Below are 22,299 nucleotides of genomic sequence, written 5' to 3' on the forward strand. Positions count from 1 at the left end.
AACAATACTACTCATGTATGGTAATTTTATTACCAATATAAATATCACTAGTTAATCTTAAAGTTATGCAAGATGACTGGTCAAGGTCCTAAATGATCCATGGAAAATTAGTTTCACATATAAATTCAATTGTGTTAATAGTGGTTATTAATCAATGTCAACAACAGCAAGTAACATAAGATTGGTTACTTCTATTAATAAGCAAGCAAAATTGGCGTCTTCTGTGACTCAACAAAAGTTACGTTAAACATTAAATTGCAAAAACTTTTTATCATAATATGCATAGTTTTTCATCTTATTGGCCCTGACATGTCATGATAAAAGGGCTAAGATTTATAACTAAATATGTGCAGGATGTAGTAAATATTCTGCTCTAAAATCCTTATAGCACTTATAGCCACTGGGCATTATTAGAGCTACTGGACATTATTATAATGGTTTAATTAAATGGTTTAATGCATTCTGGACATTTTCCCATTTGCGCAAAAATAAATCTCTTTTTTAGTTCATTCCGTTCTTAGTATATGTACTAAAAACTAAATTACTTAACTGGTTGAAAAAACACAGGAACTTTTCATTTCCTTTTAAATAGAATAAAATGCTCATATGTTCTATAATGGTGCTAAGAGCTAAACATCTTAAGAATAATATATTCAAACTGACATTTAACTTGTCAATTAAGGAAATTATCTTAGTTTCATGTTCTGTTTACAGTGGGAAGTTTATGTTTTTAGGTTAACTGAGGGTTGATATTTTAAATGATGGCAAATTTCCAGAGTCAAATGGAATCTCTCTTGCAAGACATAATTCAAGCTCGAATTGACTACCTTCAGGCAGACAACACTTCTACCAAAAGTCACCAACATCTTGACTCTATATATATAAATACTGAGGCATCACAGTGCTGTTGAGGCAACCAAGACTTGAAAAACTAAGCCATCAAACCAAAGAGAGTCATAGAATGGTGAATCAATATTTTGTGAGTCATTTTTCCCCTATGAGTATTTGTATATCTTGGCTCTCACTCAGAGACTGTGAATCCAGGCAGACAGCCATAGTGATAGGGTAGAGATGCCAACAGAGCACAATCTCACAAGACTAGAGAGACAAATGTCAGGAGGTCAAGGCTCTATGATTAAAGGGGCTGAGATCCAGTGAGATGGGAGTCATAGAGTGAACAAGTCAAATTCTCAGTGGTTTCCCCCTCTAGACATTTTCCCTGTTCTTAAGTTTCTCAGAGAAGACAGCTAAAATGCTAAGCAGAAAATCACTGGAAAGCAAAATGAAGTTAGAATTAGTAAGATTAATAAACTCACTGGATATAAGGTTTGTCACTGTATTCCTATGTTATGGGCTGAATTATGTCACCAAATTTATATGTTAAGTCCTAACACCTGATACCTCAGAATATGACTATTCAGAGATAGGGTCTTTAAAGGGGCAAGTTAAAATGAGGTTATTACTGTGGATTCTAATCCAGTATGACTGGTGTCCTTATAGGAAGAGATTTGGACACAGAGAGGGAAGACAATGAGAAGGCGCAAAGAGAAAGCAGCCATCCAAACCAAACCTCAGAAGACACCAACCTTACCTACACATTGTTCTCAAATTTCTAGCCTCCAGAATTATGATAAAATAAATTTTTGGTTTTTAAACCCCCAATCTGTGGTACTTTGTTATAGCAGCCCTAGCAAACTATGTCCTATAAACCATCAAAGATTTGAAATTGTAAATTTTAAAAGAATAATACTTCAATAACACCGAAAGTCATCAAAACTAAGAAATAAAATAATTAAACCATTCTATAGTTGAACTTTATCCCACTAACTAAAAAATACTCCCTAGAATCCTACATTTTGGGGTCATTTCATAATTCCAGGAGCAGTCCTATGTGACATATCTTAAGGTTCTATTCCTCCAGAAGTTCCGAGTCACAGAAAATCTGAAGTTGTTTCTATAATGTCAGAGTTTCAAGCTCCTCTTCCTCAATTAACTGACAAACAGTGATGACTATACAATTCTCCAATGGTCCTTTAATAGAAAAGACCATTGACTAAATGTATAGTTCTTAAGATTAAAAAGCAAAAAAAAATGGATGAAAGCATTAAAAGGAAATACAGAAAAAACATTTTTATCATTGTTACATAAGGACCATCTTCATAGGCAAGAAATAAAACAAAACCATTATGAAAAATACTGACATATTCGACTTTACGATGATTAATATTCTCTGTGTAGCAAAAGACACCATAACTGTCATTAAAAGACAAATGAGAGACTGGAAACAAAATATTTGCTATATACCCAAGGAGGTTCAGTGAATGACTAAAGGGACTCAATTTTCTGTTTCAGAAACAGTATATGTAAAAAAGGCATTAATATTGACAGAAGTTACATCATAAGCAGTGGGAACACAAAGGAAAATGAGGCAGAGTTATTGCCATCTAGGAGCCCATGATGCAATGGCAGAATGTTTGAGTAAATGAACTGTTACCAGAGAAAGCGGACTGCTATAATGAAGTTTTACACAGAAAGGTACTTCGAAGTGAGAGGACCTAATATCAGTTAGGGTCAGTGAGATGTGACATAGAGAAGAAAACAAAAGGTGATGGGTGAGGAGTGATGCTGCAAATAAAAGGAAATATGTCCATAATTTCTCAAAAGTAGAAGCAAAAACGAGGCAGACAAGAAATTGGAAGGAGTCTGGGACAAGGTAATGATGTATGAGGTGGGCAAGAAAAAAACATTTTAGGCAGAGAAATTCTACACGTGTTGAACTTCTGCAATTTTAGTTTATGCATAGTTTTCTTTATTTTCCTTTGAAAACTAACACACTTCTATATGTGTTCTACAACTTCTACATATGTAAAAGTGTTTGGGTTTTCAGAGGAAAATTAAGAAAAATATGCATAAATTAAAACTGCCCTCCACAAAGAAAGCAAATTTCCATATCCTGATTGTAGGAGTAAGGGCATTCGGCATTGTACCACACCACTGGTAGTGAGCAGTAGGGTCTGATGGCTACTTTGAATATGCCTGAGATGGGCAGACTCAGGCAGTCCTCAAATTGATGAGGGTTAATTTCTGATATAACTTCAAGTTCATGAAGTTATTATGTCTGATGTTACATTTCTTTTTCCTCAAGTACTGACCCATTACCTATCTCCTTAAATCTTCGGCTGCTGCTCTGTTTTCATAAATGAAGTCTCAATACTATGCCACTTATCATATGCCTGGAATCCACATCCTTGTCAGAGTAGATTATTCTTTCAAATAACCACAGCAATACAAGCTTGTTTATATAAATGCAACAAGCTGCATTAGGAAAACAGGAGGATGGAAACTATAGAATCTTTCTCTTCATTTTGTTTCAAAATAAGTGAGTCAGCCTATCCAATATGTGGACCTCAGAAAAACACAATGAGTCATTGGTGACTATCCAATGGAGACCATTAAGCTGTCAGCACCTCCTCCTACCATTCTCTGTTGGCGTGATGTTCTCTAAAGTTAAATTCAACATCATGGAATCCCAATGATTTTGTGGAATCTAATTATAATTGCTGAACAAGAGATTAACAACTATGCAAGCTCTCTGCAAACATAGCTAACTTATGGCGGCTACCAAATTTTTATTGGATTAATTTATCTATGACATTTTCTAAATTTTACATTCTTTAGTATTTATAATGCCATAAAAGAAATAGTAATTAGAAGACCATTAAATCTCATAATGACCAAAATTATTAGTAAACATTTAAAGAACAAAAATTGATTTAATCGAGAAATATTTGTGAATTTCCTTCAATCAAATTTTTAAAAAATAAATACCCTAGAAGAGATATTGCCTATAAGAATAACAAAGTTCAAACAGACTTTCTCCTTTCTAAAAACACAATCAATTTCTTAACATTATATATGTAAAGAATTGAAGTTGGCTGAATTTTTCACTTTTATAATGTAAATGTTTTATTTTGATTTATAATCAAAATATTATATGTGCTCAAGCATGTGTTGTCTGCAAAGAATACAATGCACAAATAACAAAAAAATACAGTTCACCAAATGTTACATTATCTTATCTTTATTTCACAGATATTGTCAAATTAACATGCTCAAAAGTAAAATATGACATGCCAATTTGACTTATTACCCATCAAAAAATGAATGATTAATATCAATTTTAAAGCATCCTAACTCATTTGCATGATATTGTGTTTAGTTTCTCTTAGTTTGCTTTATGCTGTGATTTTATGTCCGCTAGAGCTATGAATTGAGTTAAATGTCTAGATATGGATGTTGTAGGAATTTAATCTTCAACTAGTCAATTTTCTAAATCAAATCAACTCCAACATATCGGAGTATGTACATTTAAAGATTGGTCATATTGACAAGAACAAAAGCATTTTGTTGCTTCTAATTCATATATGTTGTTAGCACCAGTGAATTTAAACTCAGATAAACATATGGTCAAATAAAAACATAATTTGACAAATATCATAAGGGTAATAAACATATCTTTATGTCAATATACTATAAATACATTAAGAGGATTTTCGAACATTCAAAATTCATTTTCAAAATGAGTGAGTTACATTTTTGCCTAGGGAAATATACTAAGTCTATAGGGAAATACAAGCAAATAACTTTATTCTGTTTGTGCCCAGAATAAATGACAGAGCTGATATAGTTTCTATAGCATTAAAGCAAGCATTTTAAAATGGTTCCATCCTTACCCTTACAAAGAGAGCAGACATATTTTCCATAAATTAATGATGATCAATTTTAAATGTACCCTCAGTATTTTTAACTACCTTAGTGTCTCTAGTTAACTTTTCTCCTTTTTATAACAACTATTTGAAGCTAATTGTGCTTTTCCCAAACATCAAACACCTCTCCCCACCTTACTTCTCTTTATCTTTAGCAGATAATCTCACCACTTGTTTTCTGAGAAAAATTGAGCCATTTGATGGGTATTCCTTGGTTTTTAAACATACAATCTACCTATATCAACACCTATTCTATTTCATCTCTTCCTATTGCAATTAAAGACATTTCCTTCCAGCTCTCTAAGGCCAATGCCTCTATGTTTAGATCTCTACCATTATCATATTTTCACAAATACACACTTGAAAATATGTATGTATTCTCTACTCCCTGCCTTTCAACATGTGCTCTCAATTTGATTCTTCCCCTCAAGTTTTTGCAAGTTTTTGAGTACTATCCTATTAAAAAATAAAACTAAGAAAAACCAAAACTGTCCCTTGATCCCACACTCCCTTTATCTCCATCACAACCAACATTCCTATAAGAGTTGTCTATTCACCACCTTCTCCATTTCCTCATATCCCACTCCTCCTTCAACCACTCCAGCTTGACTCCTTCATTCATCACTCCATCAAAAAAAATCCCTAAACTCACTAATCAGCTCCAGAAAGTTTAGTCAAAAGGGTACTTTTTGGTCTTTATCTTTATCCTACTTCATTCAACATTTGTATTAGTCAGAGTTATCCAGAGAAATAGGTCAATAGGATAGATGGATGGATAGATAGATAGATAGATAGATAGATAGATAGATAGATAGATAATAGATAGATAGATAGATAGATAGATAGATAGATAGATAGATAGATAGAGATTTATTATGGAAATTGGCTCATAGAATTATGGAGACTGGGAAGGTCCCATGATATGCTGTCTGCAAGTTGGATAACCAGGAAAGCCAGTGATGTGATTCCATGAGAACCAGGGAATCTGATGGTGTAATTCCCAGTTTGAGGCTGAAGGACTGAGAACCAGGTTCAGGGTTGTTGGGGGAGTGGAGACAGAATGTTGTGTAAGTCCTACAGTTGGAAGTCCTGAGAATCACGAGCTCCAAAGTCCGAGAGCAGCAGAAGATCGATGTACAAGCTTAAGAGAGGGGAGAATTTGCCTTTCCTCAGCCTGTTTGTTCTATTCCTGACCCTCAATGGGTTGGCTAATTTTCACCAACGTGAGGTGAGGATGAATCTTCTTTACTCAGTCTACTGATTCAAATGCTAATCTTGGCCAGAAACACCTTTATAGATGCTCCCAGAAATAATATCTGACAAGCTCTCTGGACATCCCTTAGCCCTGTCAAGTTGACACATAAAATTAACCGTCACAACATTTAACAATTATTTACTGAGCACTCACTGTGCTTGAGGAACATATACTTGGGACATATCAGAGAACAAAGTAAAGATCCCTTGTGGAGCTTATATTCTTAAATAAGACTCAGCAGCATGAATGCTCTTGACTATTCACTTCTACTTGAAGCATTTTCTTTCGTTTGTTTCCTTGAAGCAACAATCAGCTGGTTTTCCTTCTGTTCTATTTGCCATTTCTCCTCTGGTTTATTCTATTTAAGCAGACCATAAAAATTTGAAGTTCCTCAAATTTCTGTCTTAGACTATCTTCTCTTCTTACGTTCATGATAGCCACCTCTCTGAAATCTTAAACCAATTGTCTACTTGACATTTTCTCTTAAGTTTTCAAAATTACCTCATATTCAACAAACCAAAAATGTAATTCATGTTATTTTCTCCCAAATCAGTGTTTCCTAGCTCAGAGAATGGGAACACCATATATTTATACTATATTATTGTGTCTTATCTTCCTTTCCAAATCTAACATGAAGTCCTTTCAATTTTATTTACCAAGTATCTCTTTTTGTCAATCTCTACTGCACTCAATCTAGCCCTGGCCAGAATGACACGCTCCTGGGTTAATATCATAATCTTTCCTCAGTCTTCTTGCATCCTCCCTTATGCTTGTTTCTATATGAAGCCAGAGCAGTCTTTTGAAAAAGAATAATTATGTCTAAGATCATTTATTAAGATAAAGTGAAATGCAAGGATTTATGTGGGTTTCTCAGCCACTCCTCATCTCCAGCATTATCTCACACCATCCTCAACCTCATTCTCTTCCACACATAGTGGCTTATATTCAGTTTTCTGTACTCACTATATTCCAAACCATCACAAAGCATTTATACACACTGTTTATTTGACCTGGAAAATATTCCCTCATGGGTGTCCCCCAGATCTCTATTCAATCTATTTTCTTAAGGAAACCTCTCCTGAATGTTCTGATTATGTAAAATTTTTCTACTTTTATCTCTTCTCTCCATCACAGTACTTCTGTGAAAATTTTAATTTGTTTATGACATTTTCCAGTTAATATTTGTCTCTCCCACTAGAGCACATGCAGCATGATGTCAAACCCTGCATTTGTATATTTTCACCACTGGATCCGCAGCACCTAACTTGGTACCTGCAGTGTAGTAGATTCTCAATAAATTATTGATTTAATTAATGCATACAAAGAACTACTGTTGCTGGTTTGATTACATCCCCCAAAAATATATATGTTGAAGTCCTAACATCAGGGCCTCAGAGTGTAGACTTATTTGGACATAGAATCTTTTCAGAGGCAATCAAGTTAAAATGAGTTCATTAGAGTGGTCCGTAATTCAATATTATTCTCATAAAAAGGGAAAATTTGGACACAGAGATATACATTCAGGGAAGATGATGTGAAAATATATACAGAGAAGATGGCCATGTACAACGCAATGAGAGAGGACTGGAATAGATTTTTCCCTCAGAAGGAACCAACATCTCAATTTCGGACTTCTAGCCGTCAGAACTGTAACACAATACATTTTTGTTGTTTTAGCCACCCTGTCTGTGGTACTTAGTTACAGCAGCCCTAGCAAACTGATATAACTACTTACTAATTTTAAAAACATTGTACGTATGTCATCCTAGGTATTATAACTGAAAAATTTGTGTATGTATACACGTGTCTGTTAAGTGTTAGAAAAATTTTATAGACTTCTACTCCATCTACATTTTAAGAGCTAATCAGTCTTTTTTCCAATTCACATTTTGGGCTTGCCCCATGACATTCCAAATTTAGAAATGAACCCATGCCTAAGTAACATGTATTTTAAACATTCATGGTGCAAGTTATTTCATACTCTGAAGTATAAGAAGTATTTCACTATTTTGAAAGCTAATAATGAGCTGTGGTTTAAGATTTGGTGGTGGGTGCCTGTAATTCCAGCTACTCGGGAGGCTGAGGCAGGAGAAGTGCTTGAACCTGGGAGGTGGAGATTGGCATGAGCTGAGATCGTGCCACTCTAGCCTGAGCACCAAGAGCAAAACTCCATCTCTAAATAAATAAATAAATAAATAAATAAAATATATTTACCATTGCTCTACCAGCTTAAGATGCAGCCATGCCACCACAAGCTTCTACAATCTTCTCAACAACAGAAGCCCGAAAGAGCTATATTTCACTTTTGCTCACATTTCATTAACCGCAACTAGCCACATAGTCACATGGTTGTACTTATCATCAAGGAAATGGAGAGTTTAATTCCCCAAGTACCCAGAAATAGAGGAAAATTGAACATTATTAATGCCTAATACAAATCTACTGTGATTATTAAAATCAGGAAACTTGCTAGGGTAGATCAAATAGCTCCTAATAAGTTCTGCTTCTAAGAGAGAGATTTTAGGTTGGTGACTTGGGCTTAACACCAGATCTGAGAGTTCCGGGAGTAGAAATGGTTCTAACACTACATATTACTGAAGCTAGATTCCCTTCCCACTCCAGTTACCTTAGCCTTGTAATCTTGCTATGGGAAGGACACTCAACCATGTGCATATAAAATAAAAGAGCTGTGATCTTGGAGCACAAGCATGGGGCATTACTGTGGCACCAGCAGATATCTTGGTTAGGAAATACCTCACCACAAGAGTAGGCAAACATTCATCAGTTATTTACTTGCTAAATATCTAGTGAGTGCCTATGTCAGCCAGTTAGTTTCTGGAGAAGTGATACAGCAACAGAAACATTCTCAGTTATCATGGAGCTTAAAACCTAGTAGGGAATTCAGTCAAAATCACACTAACAGATGAATAATTTAAAACAGAATGAATACGCTGAAGGAACAAATCCATGATTTCTTTTTACAAAGAACCTGACCTCCACAGGGTTAGGCCCACTCCTAACCTTTGCAAGAGTCAGGACAAAAGTACAAAACACAGGCCCAATTACCATACATCTCAATCTTTATTAAATCAAACAAACTACTAAATAGCATATTTATGTTCTCATACCCTGACAAATATGCCTTTATGATGACAAAATTAAAAATCATATGTAAAGTTCTTGTTTGAATATGACTAAAAGCCGGCAAAATATCAAGATGATTGAATTTGTTATTGCGTATATCTAGATGTTCCATTGATAAGTCTAAAATGTTTGGATGACTAATAAGATAACAGAATATATAAATTATAAATTATTACATATTCATTCTATAACATTCATTTTCTTATCTTCCTTAAACCAAATTCACTGGTTGTGTTGTTGCAACAAGTTTTTTACATAATTTTTGTTCTATTGACATTTATGAGCTAATTTAATGTATTTGCATTACAACAAAGTAAAATAACATAAAACGTTAAACACTGAAAAGTTAAAATTATTTTTCTTATATGTTCTTCAGAGTATTTTTCTTCTGAAATATTCAAATTACCATTAAAATTAAAGGGTAAATATTATTAAATTATATTATTAAATGATTAAATGTCAACTATTTAAACAAAAATATTTAAATAAAACTGAATCATTTTTATTTTAAATTATATTGCATAATTTATAAACATTAAAAATTATTTTAATATTCAGTAGTCTCCTAGTTACCAACATAAAAAAATCTATACTTCCTCTGTATCTAGATCTACATATATGCAAAATAAGAATAATATGAATGGTTTGACATTGCAAAATCTTCCACAGCCACCATTTGCAACTTTTGCAAATACAGTGCCAATTCATGAGTACTTCTAAACTATAAATTGGAATGCCATGAGAAACAAACAAAAATAGATGCTGTGTGCTATGTAAGAATCTATTGCATTCACAGAATCTGAGAGGAAGAATTTGACAAGTGAATTAATTTGACTTTTTTCTTACCTAAGAACGTCCATGGATCAAATTCTTTCCACATTTCCTAGCTTTTTCCATCTTCAATGTAAAGAGCAGCACAACCCACAAACTTTCACAATATGAATTGAACACTTTTATTTCAGGAACATAGGGCAAGATTTTGGAAGGATCATTTCCTGGGTATTAATTGGTGTTGGTTAATTAGACCTGATATTTATGATTATAGGTGGTGCTGTACTAATGTTGAGTGCAGGATAAGACCACAAATGACAGAGGGGCTTGGTTGTTTAATGTGTGTATGTGTTTGATACAAAGCATCCTCTCAAATATGAGGCCAGGACAGGGGCCCTTGTTGTTTGTATATAAGGGTAAGAAAGCCAGGGAATGAGTGTGAAATCCTCCCTTAGAAAGCTGTACTTAAGACTAAAGTGTGAAGAATAACTAAGGAGTTAACCATGCAAAGATGTGACAGGAGTGGGGAGGGAGGTGAATAGGAATGACTCAGAGGGAACAGCATATTCTCTGTGGCAGGAAAGCTCACTGTTTGCTCAAAGAATTAAAAAAAGACCAGGGACTGGGAGCAAGGGGAAAGAGGAGCTTAGCAAGAGATAGGCAGGGCCAGTCTTAAATGTCCAGAAGCAGCTAATGCTACAAAGGTACCAGTAGCTATATCAGTTTTTTCCAATTATCTCTCAGTCTAGCATTTATAAAGCAACACTAAGCAAATCTCTGGGTTTTTAGACATTTAAAAAATGAAGGGAAAGTTCTCAAAATAGTGATAATAGATTTGTCTCTAGTAAAGTGACAGGGCTTAGAGAGATTAATTTGAAGAATTTAAAGTCCATAATTGTGTTCTCAGCTAGTGAAGTGGTTCATGATGAGTTCAGATATTTACACTAAGGAAATTTCTCACAAACCCCCAAAGATTGTTACATAAAAATGTTCAACACACTGCTGTGTATAATGTTGCTAAAACTAGAAATAACCTAAATATCAACTAACAGAACTTTGAATGTTCGATAGTTTTAAAAGGTAATGCTATGTGATCATTAAAATAGGTGATTGTATTTAAAGTTGCTAACATGTAAAGGTCTCTGTGATATCTTGATCAGTATAAGTTAATAAATAAATGTATTATTTACAATAACTTCCATTTATATTACATTTTGTGTGTTTAGTGTATATGTGCCTGCATGTGTGGCCAGAGATATTTGGAGAGATGTTTTCTCCTATGGTGAATATGATCTTTGTTCTATTACATTATATAATTTGTTATTATTGATTTACTGATATAGAGGAACACTTGATTTTTGCAGATTGTGGTTGTATCAGAAAAGTTACTGAGCTCACTTGTATTGATGTGACCAAGACCACAAGTCTATTGAAATGCAATAGACTCAAAGGTAGTGGATGTTCTTGTTTCATTTTAGTGAGAATGCTTTTGAGGAATATACTTTTTATAGATTTTTGATAACCTTCTTAGGTGAAGGAACGCCTTTCTATACTTAGCTAATATTTTAAATCTTGAAGAGAACTTTTATTAAATGCTTTCTTAAATTAATTGAAAAAATTATATGAATAATTTCTCCTTCAATTTGTAAATGAGTATATTACATTAATAGACTTTCCAGAGGTAAAACTTCTTGCAATCCCCTACATAAGCCCCATTCACTTGTGATATGTATTCTTTTATATATTGGATTTGACATGGAAATAAAATTGGCTTAAAATTTTCTTTACTTGAACTGTCTTAGTCTAGGTTTGGTATTAAGATTATACAAAGCTTGTAAATGAATCTGAGAATTTTTCCCCTGTTTATTCACTGAAATAGTTTACGTACGTTGAAGATTTATGACTTGAATGTTTGGTAAAACTAGTGTATGAAGCCTCTACCTGGGTTACGTTTCTTGGTAGAAGACAGGAAGTCTTGATTTCTTATTCATTCTTTAATGATTATTTTATACAGTTCCTTATTTCTTCCTAAATCAATTTTAGAAATATGTATGTTTGGATAAGATTACTGTTTTCATCTAAACTTCCAAATGTATTGAATTACAGGAACAGTAGTAATATTCACTTTTAATTTTTGATGTATCTGTCCATATGTCCCCTTTATTATTCCTAATTTTATTTATTTGTGTTCTTTCTCTTTTTATTGTCCAATCTTATATTGATTTTTATTATGAAAAATTATAGATTATTTTTAAAAATAGAGAAAATGATATAATAACCCCCATGAACCCCTACCATCTCCAATAATTAACAATTAATTCCTGATTATGTTCCATGTATACCTCATACTACCTTCTACCCATAAAGTAATAATCACATCATTTCATCTATATATTTCAGTATGTGCATTATGTGTGCTTAAAAACTAAGGAATATTATTAAAAATGTAACACTCAATATCATTATCACACCTAAACAAATTAAATATATTTAAATATAAAGTCAGATCTCAAATTTTCTTGATTGTTTCATAAAACATTTTTGCAATTTTTAGTTCAAATCAGGATCCAAACAAAGTCAACAGAAAAATGAACAAAGGCTATAAATAGGCACTATATAGTGGGAGAATCCTGAAGCAACTAATGGAAAAATGTTCAACATTAAAAGTAATCAGGGAAATACAAGTTAAAGTCACAATAAATTATCTTTTATACCCATTAGATCTAACAAAAAGTTTAAAAGTATGACAAACATCTGAAGCAACAGGAATTCTCACAACTGCTGGGGGGAGTTTAAATTGGCACAACCACTTTGGAGAGTAATTGACACTATCTAGGAAAGTTAGCATCTACTACAGTTGAAGATGTGATGCCGCTTCTAGGAATAAATTCTGGAGAGAATTTAGCATGATATAATAAGGTGACATATACAAAATATTGATTGTTTCATTTCTGCATATACAAGTAAGCTTTGTAAAAAAAATTGTCAGTTGGGAGCAAGATGGCTGAACAGAAGCCTCCACTAACTGTCCCTGCCCCTGCAGGAACATGAAATTTTAACAACCGCACACACAAAAGCATCATCATAAGAACCAAAAATCAAGTACACACGCACAGTATCTGGTCTTTAACTTTATATTGCTGAAAGAGGCACTGAGGAGGGTAGAAAAGACAGTCTTGAAACACTGACACCACCACTCCCCTGTTCCCTAGCAGTGGCCACAAGGCACAGAGAGAGAATCTGTGGGCTTGGAGAAATAGCACAGTGACCGAGACTTGGTATTGAACTCTGTGCTGCCCTGTCACAGCGAAGAGCAAATCCATGCTGGGTTCAGCTGGTGTCTACCCACAGAGGGAACAAGGTTCAGCTTGTGCCTACCCACAGAGGGAACAATTTGGACCAGCCCTAGCCAGAGAGGAATCATCTATCCCAGTGGTCAGAACTTTGAGTTTCAGCAAGCCTTGCTACTGCAGGCTAAAGTGGTTTTAGGTCCTGGGTAAATCTGAATGGCAGTCTAGGACACTAAGGGCAAGTCTTAGTGCTAGGCTGATCTTAGAGCCCATGTACTAGGGTAACACATGACCGAGTGAGACTCCAGCTGAGAGAACTAAGGCAGTGTTTGCACCAACCCTTTCCCAATCTCAGGCAGTGCAGCTCAAAGCGACAAAAGTGACTCCTTCCTTCTCCTTGAGGAGAGGACAGGAAAGAGTAAAGAGGACTTTCTCTCGCATCTTGGATGCCAGCTCACCTATAATATGATAGGGCACTGAGCAGAGTCATGAGTATCCCATTCCAGGCCCTAGTCTCCTGGATATTTCTAGACACACCCTGGGCTGGAAGGGGACCAGCTGCCTTGAAGGAAAGGTCCCAGTCCTGGTCGGATTCATCACTCGCTGATTGAAAAACACTTAGGTCCTGAATAACCAACAGTAATACTCAGGTAGTAAGCCATAGACCTTGGGTGAAATTCTGAGATGTGCTGGCTTCAGATGAGACTCCAGCATATTCCCACCTGTGGTGGCTACAGTAAAAGACTCCATCTACTTCAGAAAAAGCAGAGGGAAGGGTAAAGTGGACTTCGTTTTGCATCTTAGGTACCAGCTCAGCCACAGAGGGGTAGAGCACCAAGTGGGCTCTTGGGGTCCCCAAGTTCAGGCCTAGGCTCTTAGACAGCATTTTGGACCTGCTCTGGGCCAGATGGGGACCCACTACCATGAAGGGTGAGTCCTAGGCCTAGTCACCATAAGCTGACTGAAAAGCCCCTGGGCCTTAAGTGAACATCAGTGGTGCCTGGCAGAGCTCCCAATGGGCTCTTGGTGGTGGTGGTGGCCACTGAGAGAGGCTCCGCCTGTGGAAAGGAAAAGGAAGAGTAGGAAGAACTTCATCTTGTGATTGGAGGGCCACCTTAGCCACAGTAGAATAGAATACCAGGTAGATTTCTAAGGTTTTTGACTCCAATCCCTGGCTTCCAGACAGCACCTCTGGACCCATCTGTGGACTGGGGGATCACACTGCCCTGAAGGGAAGGACACAAACCTCACTTGCTTCTTTACCTGCTGATTATAGAGCCCTAGGGCCTTGAGTTAACACAGCCAATAGCCAGGTAGTGGTTACAGAGGGCCTTGGGTGAGAGCTAGAACTGTGCTGGCTTCAGGTCTGACCCAGGAGAGTCCTCGTGATGGTGGCCACAGGGGTTCTTATGTCACCAACTCCCAACTCTCAGCTCCAAGCAGCTCAGCACAAACAGACAGAATCCATTAGTTAGGGAGAAAGTAAGGAATATAACAAGAATCTTTGCCTGGTAATCTAGAGAATTCTTCTGGATGATATCCAAGACCACCAAGGTGGCACCTCTATGAGTCTGCAAGAACCACAGTATTATCGGGCTTGGAGCATAGGTTCTTTGAATATCTGGAAAGTCTTCCCAAGAAAGAGAGGCAAAAACAAGCCCAGACTGCAAAACTACAATAAATACTCTTCAATGCCCAGACATCAACAAATATCCACAAGCATCAAGACCTTTCAGGAAGTGGATGGTCCCTGGTGTCTTATTTGGTTCATTAGATGAGCATCATGACCTTACCAAATGGCTAAAGAAGACACCAGAGACCAATTCTGAAGAAACAGAGACATGTGATCTTTCAGAAGGATAATTCAAAATAGCTGTTTTGAGGAAACAAAGAAATTCAACATATCACAGAGAAGGAATTCAGAATTCTATCAGATAAATTTAACAAAGAGATTGAAATAAAAAGAATTGGAAACTTTAGAGTTGAAAAATGCAATTGACATACTAAAGAATGCAACAGAGCTTCTTAATAGCAGAATTGATTAAGTAGGAAAAAGAATAAGTGAGCTTGAAGACAAGCTACTTGAAAATTCACAGAGAAGACAAAAGGAAAAAGAATTTTAAAATATGAAGCATGCCAAGAAGACCTAGAGAATAGCCTCAAAGGGGCAAATCTAAGAGTTATTGGCCTTAAAGGGGAGACAGAGAAAGAGATAGGGGCAGAAAATTTATTTGAAGAGCTAATAACAGTGGACTTTCCAAACCTACAGAAAGACATCAACATCCAAGTACAAGAAGGTTATAGAATGCCAAGCAGATTTAACCCAAAGAAGACTACCTCAAGGCAATTTAATAATCAAACTCCCAATGCGAAAGATAAAGGAAGGATCTTAAAAGCCACAAGAGAAAAGAAACAAATAACATACAATGGAGCTCCAACATGTCTGGCCCAGACTTTTCAGTAAAAACTTTACAGGCCAGGAGAGAGTAGCATGACATATTTAAAGTACTGAAGGAAAAACAGTTTTAGCCTAGAATAGTGTATCTGGCAAAAATACACTCTGGCATGAAGGAGAAATAAAGACTTTCCCAGACAAACAAAAGCTAAGAGATTTCATGAACTTCAAGAAGAGAGTTCTTCAATCTGAAAGAAAAGAATGTTAATGAGCAATAAGAAATCATTTGAAAGTATAAAACTCACTGGTAATAGTAGGCACACAGAACATTATGACACTGTAATTGTGGTGTATAAAGTACTCTTAAGTAGAAAGACGAAATAATGAACCCATTAAAAATAATAACTACAACTACTTTTTAAAACATAGTACAATAAGACATAAAGACAAATAATAGAAAGTTAAAAAAATTGGAGGACAAAGTAAAAGTGTATAGTCTAGATTAGTTTTCTTAGTGTGTGTGTGATTTTTATTTTATTTTATTTTATTTTATTTTATTTATTTATTTATTTGAGACAGAGTCTCGCTCTGTCTCCCAGGCTGGAGTGCAGTGGCGCCATCTGGGCTCACTGCAAGCTCCGCCTCCTGGGTTCACACCATTCTCCTGCTTCAACGTCCTGAGTAGCTGGGACTACATGTGCCCGCCACCATGCCCAGCTAATTTTTTGTATTTTTAGTAGAGATGGGGTTTCACCATGTTAGCCAGGATAGTCTCGATCTCCTGACCTCGTGATCCACCCACCTCGGCCTCCCAAAGTGCTGGGATTACAGGCGTGGGCCACAGCACCTGGACTTGTGTGTTTATTTTTTATCCAATCCGTATTAAGCTGTCATCACTTGAAAATAATGAGTTATGAGATAGTATTTGAAAGCCTCATGTTAACCTCAAATCAAAAAACATAAAACAAATACACACAAAAAAAGAAGCAAGGAATTTAAGCATACCACAAGAGAAAATCAACTTCACTAAAAACAAGAAAGAAAAAAGAAAGAGAAGACTACAAAACAACCAGGAAACAAGTAACAAAATGGCAAGAGCAAGTCCTTAGTTATCAATAATAGAAAAGACTACAAAACAACCAGGAAACACATAACAAAATCGCAAGAGCAAGTCCTTAGGTATCAATAATTACACTGAATGTAATGAACTATGCTGTCCAACAGAAAGACATAGAGTGGTTAAATGATTTTTTTAAAAAAAGATTTCTTGCCTACAAGAAACTATGAAGATGCACATAGACTGAATATAAAGGGGTGGAAAAATATATTTCATGCCAAAGGAAATGGAAAAAAAAAAGCAGTGTAGTTATACTTACATTAGACAAAATAGATTTCAAAACAAGGACTATAAAAAGAGACAAAGAAGGTCATTATATAATGATAAAGGAGTCAATTCAGCAAAAGGATAGAAAAATTGTAAATATATATGCACACAACACTGCAGTACCCACATGTATAAAGCAAATATTATTAGAACTGAAGAGAGAAATACGCCTCAATACAATAATGGCTGGAGACTTCAACACCCTACTTTCGACGTAGGGCAGATCTTCCAGACACAAAACCAACGAAGAAACATTGGACTTAATCTGCACTATAGACCCAATGGACCTAATAGATATTTGCAGAATATTTCATCCAAAAGTTGCAAATATACATTCTTTACCTCAGCACATGGATCATTCTCAAGGATAGACTGTATATTAGGTAACAAAACAAGTCTTAAAACCTTCAAATAAAAATATCAAGCATCTTTTCTGACCACAATAGAATAAAACTAGAAACAAATAACGAGGAATTTGGGAAACTATAGAAACACATGGAAATTAAGCAATATGCTCCTGAATTACCAGTGGATTAATAAAGAAATTAAAAAGGAAATTAAAAATTATTTTAAAACAGATGATAATGCAAACACAACACATCAAAACCTATGGGATACAATGAAAGCAGTACTGAGAGGAGAATTTATAGCTATGAGTGCCTACATTAGAAAAGAAGACAAACTTGAAATAAATAACCTAATGATGCATCTAAAAAAACTAGAAAAGCAAAAGCAAACTAAGCCCCAAATTAATAGAAGAAAATAGATAATAAAAGTCAGAACAGAAGTAAATGAAACAAGTAATACAACAAAAAACATCAATGAAACAAAAAGTTGCTTCTTTGAAAAGTTAAACAGAAGCAACAAATCTTTAGGTACACTAAGAAAAAAGAGAGAGAAGATCCAAATAAATAAAATCAGAGATGAAAAAGGAGACATTATAAAACCACAGACATTCAAAGAGTCATTAGTGACTACTATCAGCAACAATATTTCAATAAAATGAAAAATCTAGAAGAAATGGATAAATTCCCAGACACAACCTACTAAGATTCAATCAGAAAGAAATCTAAAACCTGAACCGACCAATAGCAAGTAACAAGATAGAAGCTGTAATAAAATGTCTCCTAGTAAAGAAAAGCCTGGGACCCAATGACTTCACTGCTGAGTTCTACAAAATACAAATTCTACTCAAACTGTCCCAAAAAATAGAGGAGGAGGAAATACTTCCAAATTCATTGTATTGGGCCAGTATTATTCTGATAGAAAAGTCAGATGAAAACGCGTAGAAAAAAAGAAACCTATGGGCCAATATCAATCATGAACATTGATGATGCAAAAAATTCTCAACAAAATACCAGCAAACCAAATTCAACAATACATTAGAAAGATCATTCATCACCACCAAGTGGCATTTATTCCAGGTACGCAAGTATGGTTCAATATATACAAATTAATCAACGTGATGTATCATATCAGCAGAATAAAGTACAAAAACCATGTGGTCATTTCAACTGATGCTGAAAAACATTTGAGTAAATTCAACAACCTTTTATAATTAAGAAAACCCTCAAAAAACTGGGCATAAAAGGAATATACCCCAACATCATAAGAGCCATATGTGAGAGACCCACAGCTAGTTTACTGAATGTGGAAAAACTGAAACCCTTTCCTCTAAGATCTGGAATACAAAAGGATGCACAGTTTTACCACTGTTATTCAGTATAGTACTGGAAGTCCTAGCTAGAGAAATCAGACAATAGAAATATATAAAGGGCATCCAAATTGGAAAGGAAGAAGTAAAATTATCTTTGTTTGCAGATGATATGATCTTATATTTGGAAAAATCTAGACTACACAAAAAACTATTAGAACTGATAAATAAATTTAGTAAAGTTGCACAATACAAAAACAACATGCAAAAATTAGTAGCATTTTTATATGCCAACAATGAAAAAAAGAAGGAATTTTATTTACAGTAGCCTCATATATATTAATTACCTAGGAATTAACCAAAGAAATAAAAGGTCTCTATAATGAAAACTATAAAGCACTGATAAAAGTAATCAAAGAGGACATCAAAAATATGAAAAGGTATTCCATGTTCATGGACTGGAAGAATCAATATTATTAAACTCTCCATACTAACCAAAGCAATCTACAGATTCAATGTAATCCCTATCAAAACAACATTCTTCAGAGAAATTGAAAAGATAATTATAAAATTTACATAGAACCACAAAAAAACTCACAAACTCACAATAGGTAGCCAAAGCTATCCTGAACAAAAAGAACAAAACTGGAGGAATCATGATACCTGACTTCAAATTATACTATAGAGCTAACATAACCAAAACAGCATGTTACTGGCATAAAAACAGAGACATAGACCAGTGGAATATAAAGAACCCAGAAACAACTTCATACACCTAAAACTCATTTTCAACAAAGATACTGAGACCATACACTGGGGGGAAAATTGTCTCTTCAATAAAGAGTGCTGGGAAAACTGGACATCCATATACAGAAGAATGAAATTAGACCACTGTTTCTCACCATATACAAATATCAAATAAAAATGGAATAAAGACTTAAGTCTAAGACCTCAAACTATGAAACTACTAAAAGAAAACATTGGAGAAATTCTCCAGTATATTGGGCTGGGCAAAAACTTCATGAGTAATACCTCAAAAGCACAGGCAACCCACGCAGAAACAGACAAATGAGATCTTATCAAGTTAAAAATCTACATTGCAAAGGAAACGATCAATAAAGTGAAGAGACAACCCATAGAATGGGAGAAACTATCTGCAAACTATTCATCTGGCAAGTGATGAATAACCAGAATATAGGAGCTGAAACAATTCTACAGGAAAAAATCTCATAATCTGATTAAAAAATGGACAAAAGACCTGAATAGACATTTCTCAAAAGAAGACATACAAATGGCAAACAGGCTTAGTAACACATGCTTAACATCATTGATCATCAAAGAAATGTAAACCAAAACTAAAATGGGATATCATCTCACCTCAGTCAAAATGGCTTTCACCCAGAAGTCAAGCAACAGCAAATGCTGACGAGCATATGGAGGAAAGGATGCCCTTGTGCACTGTTGGTGAGAATATAAAATAGTACATCCACTCTGAAAAACAGTTTGGAGGTTTCTCAAAAAACTAAAAATAGAGCTACCATATGATCCAGCAATCCCACTGCTGGGTATATACCCAAAATAAAGGAAATCAATGTATCAAAAAGATATGCACACTCCCATGTTTGCTGCAGCACTGTTCACAATAGCCAATATTTTCAAGCAACTTAAGTGCTGACAGATGAATGAATGAAGAAAATGTGGTATATATACACACAGTGGGGTACTATTTAGTCATAAAAAGGAATGACATTCTGTCATTTGCAAAAACATGGATGGAACTACTGGTCATTATGTTAAGTGAACTAATCCAGGCATGGAAGGACAAACATCACATGTTCTCACTTACACGAATTTTTAGACTAAAAATTAAAACGATTGAATTTATGTATAGAGAGAGTAGATGGTTGGTTACCAGAGGCTGCAGAGGGTAGTGGAGGGAGTAAGGGGAAGTGAGGATGGTTAATGTTTATGAATAAATAAGACCTAGTATTTGACAGTGCAACAGGGTGACTATACTTTAATTTTATATTTAAAAATAACTAATATAGTATAACTGAATTGTTTGTAACACAAAGAATAAATGCTTGAGGGGATGTATACCTCATGTTACATGATGTTATTATTACACATTGCCTGCCTATGTCAAAATACGTCATGTACCCTATAAATATATACACTATGTATCTACAACAATTAAAAATTTTAAAAAGTGTCCATCAAATAGAAAATAGATTTTTAAAAAGTGATATATTTGTATGATAATGTAGTCATCTTGCAGAAGTAGGATGGACTTCCCCACCCAAACTTTGGATCAAATTTCTGGACCCATGTTGCCACACACACTAAGAGGTTATAGAAGGTTTATTATTCACATAATGAGATTTACTGGGGAAAGCAAGGAAGTTTCCCAAGCTGGGTAAACTGTGGCTTAAGAATCTAGGGAATGAAAATTGGAGTTTCTATGGTGGTAAACTCCTAACGCCATGAGATAACCTTTAACCCACGTGCGGAGTGAGTGTTCCTATGTACACACTAAGGTTGAGATTTTTGTGCCAAAGAAGTGAGCACCTGGCTTTTTTATCAGCTTGCCAAGATGTGGGGCAGAAGGGTAAGAAAGAGTGGTGGGGCTTGAAAATTGTTAGCAGTGAAACATCAAAAATGAAGTCAGACTCTTTACTATAAATGAAATGTTTAAAAATTATAGGATGTATACATATATGGACATGAATAAACCTCAAAAACAAAGGTAAGAACAAAAAGTTGTTTGAGGAATAATACACACATCGATAAATTTAGTGTTTCCAGCAAAATAACCATATTTCAAAAATAAAAAATTACATGATGTATTATTTATAAAGACATACATTTACAGTAAAAATGAAAACATGAGTAGGAATGACAAACAGGAAAAAGAGAAAAGGATGCGATTGGAGTGGCTACAAATGGAGCTTGAAATACATCACTAATGACTTATTTAAATAATATTACGTTGACATGTTGCCAATGTTAGAATTCGATAAATCTGGCTAGTGGGTATAGAGGCATTTATTATGTTATTCTTCTCTGGGTGTTTGAAATATTTTTCTTAAAAAGTTGAGAAAGAAATACTTTGAAGGCTATTATAGTCAGAATGGTGCAGGGTCAATCCTGTTTCCATGCCCAAGTGGCACTACAGAAGGGAGTCTGATCCATTTATCATTGCTGCTAAGTGCTGCACGGTCTTGTCACAAAACGTAGCCCTGCTGGTGGACTGCTGTAGTGATATCTTGATGGTGCAAATACCTGCACAGGCCTCTCCCATCAGGAACAAACTCATCTCCTTACGCCCATTACAATCACGCTAAAGATTTGCAAACTTTAGCTTGCATTTCTTTTCATTTCTATACACAGTCTCTCTCGTGAATACCAGCTGGCTTCAGGAGCATTATATTGTAGGGTATTTTGTAGTACCTGTCTTAGGGACTTTAAAACCAGCATCCTTCTTTTCTTTTTAAAAATCAACCTGGGACAATTTTTTTTCACCTGTATTAAGGTTTAACTGACAAATTTTAAAGTTGCATATATTTATACTATAAAATGTAATGTGTTGGTGTATCTATACATTAGTGAATGATTAAATCAATCTAATTAACATATCCAT

The sequence above is a fragment of the Mandrillus leucophaeus genome, unplaced genomic scaffold (genome assembly GCF_000951045.1).
Source record: "Mandrillus leucophaeus isolate KB7577 unplaced genomic scaffold, Mleu.le_1.0 Scaffold754, whole genome shotgun sequence".
In the NCBI taxonomy this organism is placed as follows: domain Eukaryota; kingdom Metazoa; phylum Chordata; class Mammalia; order Primates; family Cercopithecidae; genus Mandrillus; species Mandrillus leucophaeus.